Source organism: Trichechus manatus, unplaced genomic scaffold (assembly GCF_000243295.1).
Source record: "Trichechus manatus latirostris isolate Lorelei unplaced genomic scaffold, TriManLat1.0 scaffold00123, whole genome shotgun sequence".
Lineage (NCBI taxonomy): Eukaryota > Metazoa > Chordata > Mammalia > Sirenia > Trichechidae > Trichechus > Trichechus manatus.
Genome location: NW_004444059.1, coordinates 2,101,187 through 2,110,778, shown reverse-complemented (window position 1 = coordinate 2,110,778; position 9,592 = coordinate 2,101,187).

Genomic DNA, 9,592 nt, shown 5'->3' with positions numbered 1-9,592 from the left:
GGGGGGGAGGCTATTTTTGCTTTGGGATTGGGTTTATTTTAGGCTTATTTGTTGATTTTTGGATGTGTTACAAGCCCCTGTGGGGAGAGGAAAGTCCTGGAGTGGGAGGAGCAGGCTTTCAGTCCTGCCTCTGGCACCATCCAGCCACACACACTTGGGCAACTGACTTGACCTTCTGATGGTCAGTTTCCTCACCTGTAAAGCAGAGATAACAGCCCGACCTCACACGATTGACATTAGTGTCCAGCACATACTGAGCAACAGTAATTTTAAAATCTGAATTTATGTTGTTTTTTATGTATGTATCTATAGAAAGATAATAGGCTTGAGCTAGAAAAAAAGAGTCCTGGTTCTGCTACTTCTTAGTTTTGTGACTTTATGAAAAAGTTAACTTAGAAATTTAGACTTGAAGGGGTTTTGGGAGATCTTCCAGTGCCCTTTTATAGTTAGCCACCTTGACTACAAATGGTAAACTGAGGTCCATAAAAATGAAGGCCATGCAGCAAGGTAGTGACCGGGCATTGAACGTAAACCAGGAGTCAGAGGTTTTTCCAGCCATACTGTCCTGTCTCTGGTAAAGAAGTATGTAAATTGTTGGGATATAATCTTTTTTTTTTTTTTTTCCTGGTGTCAACTTAATTTCATATTCTGTAATGCCAAAAAAGCTATCTTAGGGTAAAAGAGGAAATTGGCAATCATCATTATTTGCCTGGAAGAGAATTGTAGAGTGAAGAGCCTTAGAATTCAGATATGGCTCAGAAAACTGAGGATCAGAGAGGTGAATATCAGCTTGGGCTTGCACATGGACACACAGGGCCAGAACTCTTGGTTCCCTCCTCTTTTCCACCACATCACAGCTGCTTTATTTTGCTGCATAAATAGGTAATTCTTTGAGGGAAGAACATTTGTATTTTATTTGTTTGAAACCCCACAGTGGCTGGTACAGTGCTAAGTATCACATGAGGCACTCTAAATGCCTTCCAAATGGAAGGAACAGTAAAGAACAGAATTTCAAATTCTCCTGGACTCCAGATTTTCTGCAGCCATGAAGGCTGGATGAACCCCGAAACTATTGCCCTCAGATGATCTTTAAACTTTAAACCAAAAATATCCCCTGAAGTCTTCTTAAAACCAAACAATAATTTAGCTTAACTAGTAAAAAATGTCCGCCTTGAGCGCTATGCCCAAGAACTATCTATATGGGATCAAGCTGACAACGGCAACTTGAAAGATTAGATAGGAACCTTAAGGGGCAATGAGTTTATGCTAGTAGGGGAGGAACAACTCAGAGAAGGAGGGTGAGAATGGTTGCACAACTTGAAGAATGTAATCAGTGTCACTGAATTGTACATGTAGGAAATGTTGAATTGGTGTATGTTTTGCTGCGTATATTCTCAACAGCAACAACAACAAAATAAATAAAATTAAACAAATGAACAGACTGCTACCAGAATTTCCAGCATAGAGTGTTGTGTGGGATTTACAAATAGAACACACCTATGTAATCACCACCTTGATCCAGAAACAAGGAGTCCTGGTGGTGCAATGGATAAGTGCTTGGCTGCTAACCTAAAGGTTGTCAGTTTCAACACACCCAGCAGCTCCTCGGGAAAAAGACCTGGCAGTCTGCTCCCGTAAAAATTACAGCTTAGGAAACCCTGTGGGGAAGTTCTGCTCTGTCATCAGGGGTCACTAGGGTTGAAATCGACTCGATGGCACCTAACAACAACAATAATCCAGAAACAGAACATTACCAACATTCCAAAACACCTCCTGCACACCCCCCACCAAAGTTTACCAAAAGTTACCCCTATCCTCACTTCTAACTGCATAGATTAGTTTTTTTCCTGTTCCATGCTTTATGTACATTATATAAAATATAAAAACCAAAACCAAACCCATTGCTGTCAAGTTGATTCCTACTCATAGCGACCCTATAGGACAGAGTGGAACTGCCCCGTGGGGTTTCTAAGGAGCAACTGGTGGATTCAAATTGCTGAACTTTCGATAAGCAGCCATAGCTCTTAAGCACTGCACCACAATATAACAATTGATTAATAAGAGTGAGTAGGTATAATTAGGATTGAAACTTGTCCTTATTGCCAAGATTTTTGTACCTACAATGATTCACTACATTTTAATTTTTAATTAGGCCAATTGATGTAAATAATACAAAATTGAGGAAAGTGAAAAATGAAACCATTTCCCTTGAATTTATTTTTTTAAAACATTTTTTGGTTTTTATGGTATTTTCAGAAAAGAGTGATGAATTTTCTAAACAAATAATCCAAATAAATACTCCTAAATAAAAATTCCATATGGTTCTGTTTTACTTATCTTTGTATTCCTACTGTCTAGCCAAATGCCTGGCACGTAGTAGGTATTTAATAAATGATGATTGCTAGAATAAATGAATACATGAATGATTAATTTACAAAAAGATAACAAACAAAGATATCACAACTTTGTTCTTCTAGAGAAAATGATCCACCGAGTAACATTCTTTATAGATGTTGGAAGAGTTTTGGAAGTAATTTTGCCTTTGGTTCAGTTTACTTTTTCCAGATTTGTACTTTCTTATTATTTTTAATTATAAAAATACATGTCCATTCTCATAAAAAACTCATAAAGTATACAGAATAGAAAATGCCAGATTTCTCTCCCCCTGCCTCTTTCCCGCAACTCTACCTGGGATGTAACCACTGTTTACTGTTTGGTGGGTACCTTTCCAAAAGTTTTTCCCTACGTTTGTAAAAAATTCTATTTTTAAAGTATTATTGCAGATTGTGAAGAGAATACTGCACACCCCCACCCCACTTTAGTGAAAGAGTCCCTGAAGATGAAAGAACGAGTGGAAGGTAAAAGTAAATTCGTATTGGATGAAACAGAATCTCCTCAGAACACTGTTTTTCAGGATTAGCGTTTTTCATGGCTGAGTGTTGTTTCTTCTCTGATGGCAGGGCATTTGGATGCCCCTCAGGAGCCTGCATGAGCCCTGACTCTTCTCCATGAGCAGATAAGGTAGGAAAGGGATAAATAGGAGCCAAGCACAGTTCTGATGGGAGTAGACCAGAGAGTGTGTGCAAGAAGAAAAGAGAAGTCTAGTCTCCAAGGGAATACCCCAAGATTGAGAGGCAAGTACACGAGAAACAGATGCTATTAGGAAAGAGGCGTCTGAATGTTTCCACTAGAGAGATCTTCCACTTTCCGAGGGACTATTGCCAGATGACCAGAATCCTCTTTTAGGTCTTCTCAACTTGTCATGGCAGAGCCAGTATATCCTTCCAGAATGAAATGGCCCCCAGTGAACTCTAATAGTCTCTTAATGTTAAGAAGAAAAATATCTGTTCTCAAGTCCTCTGCTTGCACAATGTCCAGAGTTCTGTTCTCCAGTGGAAAAGAGTCTGGCCCTCCTCCAAACCAGTTTTCTGTGGATCCCCCAGCCCCAGCAAGGATGTGGTGGGTAGGGCAGAAAGAGGCCCATCCAGGCAGCATAATTGGAACAGTATCAGAAGAATGGGGCAACCTTATATTTCAAGTTGTTCTTTTGAGATTTTCTCATTTTTAAGAACTATATAAAAAAAGATATTTCCATAGACAAAATTCCATTCCCCAGTTTAAACAGCAGTGGTATGGAACACACTGACAACAAATAATGATCTCTTATTTAAGTGTGCAGAAACTCCAATTAATTTCCAGGTGAGACAAGCTTGTTTCTGGGTTATTTTTAAGAAGAAGAGTTATCATTTTAATGAAGTTCATAAGTAAATTAGCTGACTTAGTTTTGATAAATATTCACTTTCATTTAATAATCTTATATTTTATTTAATTTTCATTTTTTATGCAAGCTTATCTTTCATTTTTCATTAATTTGCAAAATGTTTTACATTTTTTAGCTTTTTAAGAAGCTGAGTTTTATCTGTTCTAGAATTTTAATGTTTTCCAATGTGTTAATTTCCAATTATGTTGATATTATTTCACTTTTATTGTCATTTGAATGGGTTCTTTTGTTATTTCTCCCATATGAAATTCAATGAATGTTTAATTTAATTCTTGTCTCATTTTCATTCCTAATAACAAAGAAATTATATTTTTAAAAGAAACAAACACAAATAAAATGTCTCATTTGGATAATGTCTTATTCTAAGTTTAACTCTTCCTATCTCTTTTCTCATTTGCTCCTTGGATTAACCCCTGAAGTTTATAATTATTATTTATCACTACTCCAAGAGACCAGTAAGTTAATTAAATGACTTGTTTAAGGTAGAATTAGTAAAATTAGTGACAAAGTAAATTTTATGACAATTTGAATTACTTTATTTCAATACAGAATAACAATGCAGAAAGTCTGCTTTAGGAAGGCTGGCCAAGATCATAATGGAGATACTTTTTCATTAATAGGGCGTCTTATCCAGTTGCAAGGCTTCACCAGCCATATGCTAATAATTCCATTTTCATTTCTGCCTCAGTCTCTCCCCTAAATTCCAGAATCATGTCTCTAGTTGCTTTCTTGAATCTCCTATTGGATGTCTCACAGGCATCATAAATAACAAAACTGTGATTTCCAACCCAACTCCAGCAAGTTCTTCTTATGAAGTTACCCATGACCGCAAATGGCCACTTTGTTTTTCCAGTTGTTCAGGATAAAGATCTTGGAGTTATTATTATCTCCCTTCTTTCTTACATACCTGCATCACATCCATCATCAAATCCTATTGTTGTTACCTTCAAGACATATCCTGAATATACCAATTCTGTTGTAGGTTAGAATTCTGGGAAGCAGATCCAAACAATTATTAGTGTGTAGGAAGTTATTAGGGAGTGTTCTTGGGATCACCACCTTGTGGATGGGGAAGAGATGGAAGCAGGATTGGGCAGAGGGAAAAGTTGGGCTCCAGTGCAGTGTCAGGAAAGGTCTCAGCCAGTTCCACAGGGAACTCTTAAGACTGGGATGACTTCTCAGAAATGTCTCATATTGTGCAGAGGGGGCTCACCTTTATCCTGCTGCATGGACCAGTTAGTGGATACAGACCGACCCTAGGAAAGGGTGTGACCTTGGATGAGGCAGCTCTCTCCATCCAAGGGTAATTTCCATAGAGGGCTGATAGCTACAGACTATCAGCCTGTAGCACTCCCAGCAGCTGGGGAATGAATCCTTCAGTCCTTAGAGGAGTTCCAGTGCCCACTGCAACTTCTCTTCACCTCTGTCTGAGTTGTCTAGTGCTACTATAACAGAAATACCACAAGTGAATGGCTTTAACAAAGAGAAATATATTCTCTCACAGTTTAGGAGGTTAGACGTTCAAATTCAGGGTGCCAGCTCCAGGGGAAGGCTTTCTCTATATATCAGCTCTAGGGGAGGGTCCTTGTCATCAGTCTTCCCCTGGTCTAAGAGCTTCTCAGCATAAGGACCCTGGGTCCAAAAGACATACTGTCCTCCTGGCTCTTCTTGCTTGGTGGTAATGGGGTCCCTCTCCTCTCTGCTCACCTCTTTATCTTATATCTCAAAAGAGATGGACTTAAGATACAGCCTAATCATGGAGATTGAGTCCTGCCTCATTAACATAAGTGCTTCTAATCCTGCCTCATTAACATCATTAAAAAAAACCCTTGCCTTCGTGTGGATTCGATTCCAACTCATAGCGACCCTACAGGACAGAGTAGAACTGCCCCATAGGGTTTCCAAGGAGCGGCTGGTGGATTCAAACTGCCGGTCTTTTGGTTAGCAGTCTGAGCTCTTAGCCACTGTGCCACCAAGGCTCCATTAATATCATAGAGGTTAGGATTTACAACACTTTGGATAATTACATCAGATCACAAAATGGAGGATAACCACACAATACTGGAAATCATGGCCTTGTCAAGTTGACACATATTTTTTGGGGACACAGTTCAATCCATGACAACCCTTTCTTTACAGTCTTGGTTTATGCCATGTCATCCTCACCAGAACAACTGGTTTCCAACTGGCTGTCCAATTGATCTCTCTGCTTCCTCTCTTGCCTCTCCATAGTCTATTCTGAACACAGTCCAAGTGATCTTTTTTGTAGGTAAGTTAGATCATGTTTAAGGAGCCCTGGTGGTGCAGTGATTAAGCACTGGGCTACTATCCAAAATGTTGACAGTTTGAACTTACCAGCTGCTCCACGGAAGATGTGGCCATCTGCTTCCATAAAGATTACACCCTAGGAAACACTATGGGGCAGTTCTACTCTGTCCTGTGGTGTCACTATGAATTGAAATCTACTCGATGGCAATGGGTTTGGGTTTGGTAGATCATGTTTACTCATCTGCTCAACACTTCCAATGGCTTCCCATCTCATTCAGAGCAAAATCCAAAGTCCTTATAGTGTCTTACAGGGTTCTCTATGATTTACTCCTTTCCTCCTTCTAGCTTCAGGAAACTGCTCAAATGTGACCTTAATAATGAGGTCTTCCTGGATCACCCTATATAAAAAAACACTTTTGCCCTGACACTCCCTGTCTCCTTCGCGTCGTTTTAATTTTCACCACAGCACTTAGCACCATCTGACTGTACATGTACTGCTTATTTGTTTATTATCTGCCTCCCATCACTAGAATGCAAGCTCTAAGAGGGCAGAGGCGTTGTTTATTTTGCTCACTGTTACATCTTCAGTGCTTAAAATAGTGCAGGCATATTGTAGGTGCTCAGTAAATGTTTGTTGAATGACTGAAAGAATGAACTTATAAGGGAAGGCAGCAAGATGTAATAGAATCAGATAGATTTGATTTCAAGTGCCAACTTTACTACTAGATATTTTTGGCAAGTCTCTCTGGGCCTCAGTTTCCACCTCTATAAAATGAAGACAAAAGCCTTATAGGATCATGTATTAATTCATTCAAAACTTTTATTGATTGCCTACTGTGTTCCAGATACGATTCAGGTGCTGGGGAGAGCGTGATGAATAAACAGACACTGCTCTGACCCTTACAGAACTGACATTTTAGTTAAGGCACACAAACAATGAACTAGTAAATCAATGAGTAAAGGGATAATTTTAAGGCGTGATTACTGCTCTGGAGGAAATAATCAAGATGATGTGATAGAGAGTCTGGGATGGGGAGGCTCCTTTAGAAAGAGCAGTCAGGGAATGCTTATTTTGGGGGGTTGAGACGTGGAAAACTAAACGATGAGAAGGTCCAGCTCTTCCAAGAGCTGGCAAAATACAGTAGTCTGAGGATGAGCTTGGCCTGTTGAGGGTCAGTGTGAAAGGCAAAGTGGCTGGAGGGCATGAAGAGAGGGAGAATGATAGGAGACAGTGTTGGAGAGGTAGATATGGGCTCAGTTGTGAAGGCCATGTTAAGGAGTTTGGGTTTTATTCTAATTGCAAGGGAAAGTCATGAGTGGTTTAAGTTATTTAATGGTCATCCTGCTGTTCTTGGAGAATGACCATGAGGAGGATGTAGGGGAAGCAGGGGAACAAATTTTGGAATCTGTTACAGTGCTCCAGGACAGGAATGATTTTGGCTTAGACTAGGGTGGTGGCCAGGGAACTGGGGAGAGGTAAAAAATATAGAATATAGTTTGAATTAGAACTAATGGGTCTTGTTGGTGGATTGGATGTGGGATTGAGGAAAAGCAAGGAATCAGGGAGAATACCTTAGTTTTGGGTTTGCACACATGGTGAAGGGTGGTTTGATGAAAGGATTAGATGTTTGTAAATGTATGTTAATAGATTAATATGATATTATAAATCCAAAAAACCATACCTATTGCTATTTTGAGTCTATTCTGACTTATGGCGACCCCACATGTTAGAGGGTAGAACAGTTCCATAGGGTTTTCTTGGCTGCATTTATTTTAATTTAAATAATAATTAGGTTTTTTTTTTTTTTTTTTTTTTTGCTGTTCCACATATTGATTTATGGAACTTGAAAAAATTGGTGTGCATTATTTTACGTTAGATTTATTCCTCTAGATGTGGGGGCCAGTTCAAATAGAATCTAGCTAACTGTTTATGTTTAGATTGCACATACAGAGACTGCTTGACTTCCTTGCTTTGTCTTGGGTCAAGTTCACACTTTAGTATTAGCCAAACAGCTCCATGGAGTATTTGTTTAAACAATATGGATTAGCCATTTTAAACATTTCAGATATATTTACAGCCTGGAAGACCAAAGTCTTCTCGGTGGAGAGCTATGCAGCATAAGTGACTGCATTGGAAGTGTCCTCAAGAGCAACGACTGTACTCTGTATCAGTTTGTAGGAACCTTAAGGGCATATATAATCATATATAATCAGCCATGCTCTTTTGATCTTTGATTCCTTTGCTGAATTGAATTACCTTCGTGCTATACATGAATAGCACTGGAAGGTAACCTGACTAGGAGGGCTGTTATACACTGGTTTGTGTTGCCAAGGTAGGCTGCGTGATCCATTTTCCTGATGGTTTTAGCACAGTCTTTCCTGGCACCTCAGAGATGGGCAATGCATGTCCCCATCTTGTACTCTGGTTATAAACAAGGGTAATTTGGGTGGAGACAAAGTAAAACATGAAGAGGGACCATTAATGCATTGGGAGGAGGAGGGTAAATCACATCTCACTGCCCCACCCATAGTGATTCACCAAGGGAAATGTTTTGGTCCTAAAAGCAAATTCATCAAAATTCAGTCTCATGAAGATTTCCACCCATCAGTAAAATACTTTTAAATTTCTTGCCAAATGTTCCAAATGACAAACTACCTTTATTGCCCTTCTGTCACTGCTCAAATAGAATACCATATAATGCATTCAGTTTCTCAACCTGAACCAATTTCTGTGAAAATTTAACAAAATATAACCAAGTGAACGTGAATTTAAAAAACTTAAAAGAAATTTTTTTAAAATTGTACTTTCGATGAAGGTTTACAGAATAAATAGTTTCTCATTAAACAGTTAGTACACATATTGTTTTATGACATTGGTTAACAACCCCATGACATGTCAACACCCTCCCTTCTTGACCTTGGGTTCCCTATTACCAGCTTTCCTGTCCCCTCCTGCCTTCTAGTCCTTGTCTCTTGGCTGTTGTGCCCCATTAGTCTCATTTTGTTTTATGGGCCTGTCTAATTTTTGGCTGAAGGGTGAACCTCAGGAGTGACTTCATTACTGAGCTGAAAGGGTGTCCGGGGGCCATACTCTCAGAGTTTCTCTAGTCTTTGTCAGGCCGGTAAGTCTGGTCTTTTTTGTGAGTTGGAATTTTGTTCTACATTTTTCTCCAACTCTGTCTGGGACCCTCTGTTGTGATCCTGGGCACCATCTAGTTGTACTGGACTCAGTCTGGTGGAGGCCATGGTAGTTGTGGTCCATTAGCCCTTTGGACGAATCTTTCCCTTGTATCTTGTTTTCTTCATTCTTCCTTGCTCCCAAAGGGTGAGACCAGTGGAGTATCTTAGATGGCTGCTCACAGGCTTTTAAGACCCCAGATGCTACTCTCCAAGGTAGAATGTAGACCATTTTCTTATAAACTGTGTTATGCCAAATGAGCTAGATGTTCCCTGAGACCATGGTCCCTACAGCCCTCAGCCCAGCAACTCAGTCCTTCAGGTAGTTTGGATGTGTCTATGGAGTTTCCATGACCTTTCCTTGTA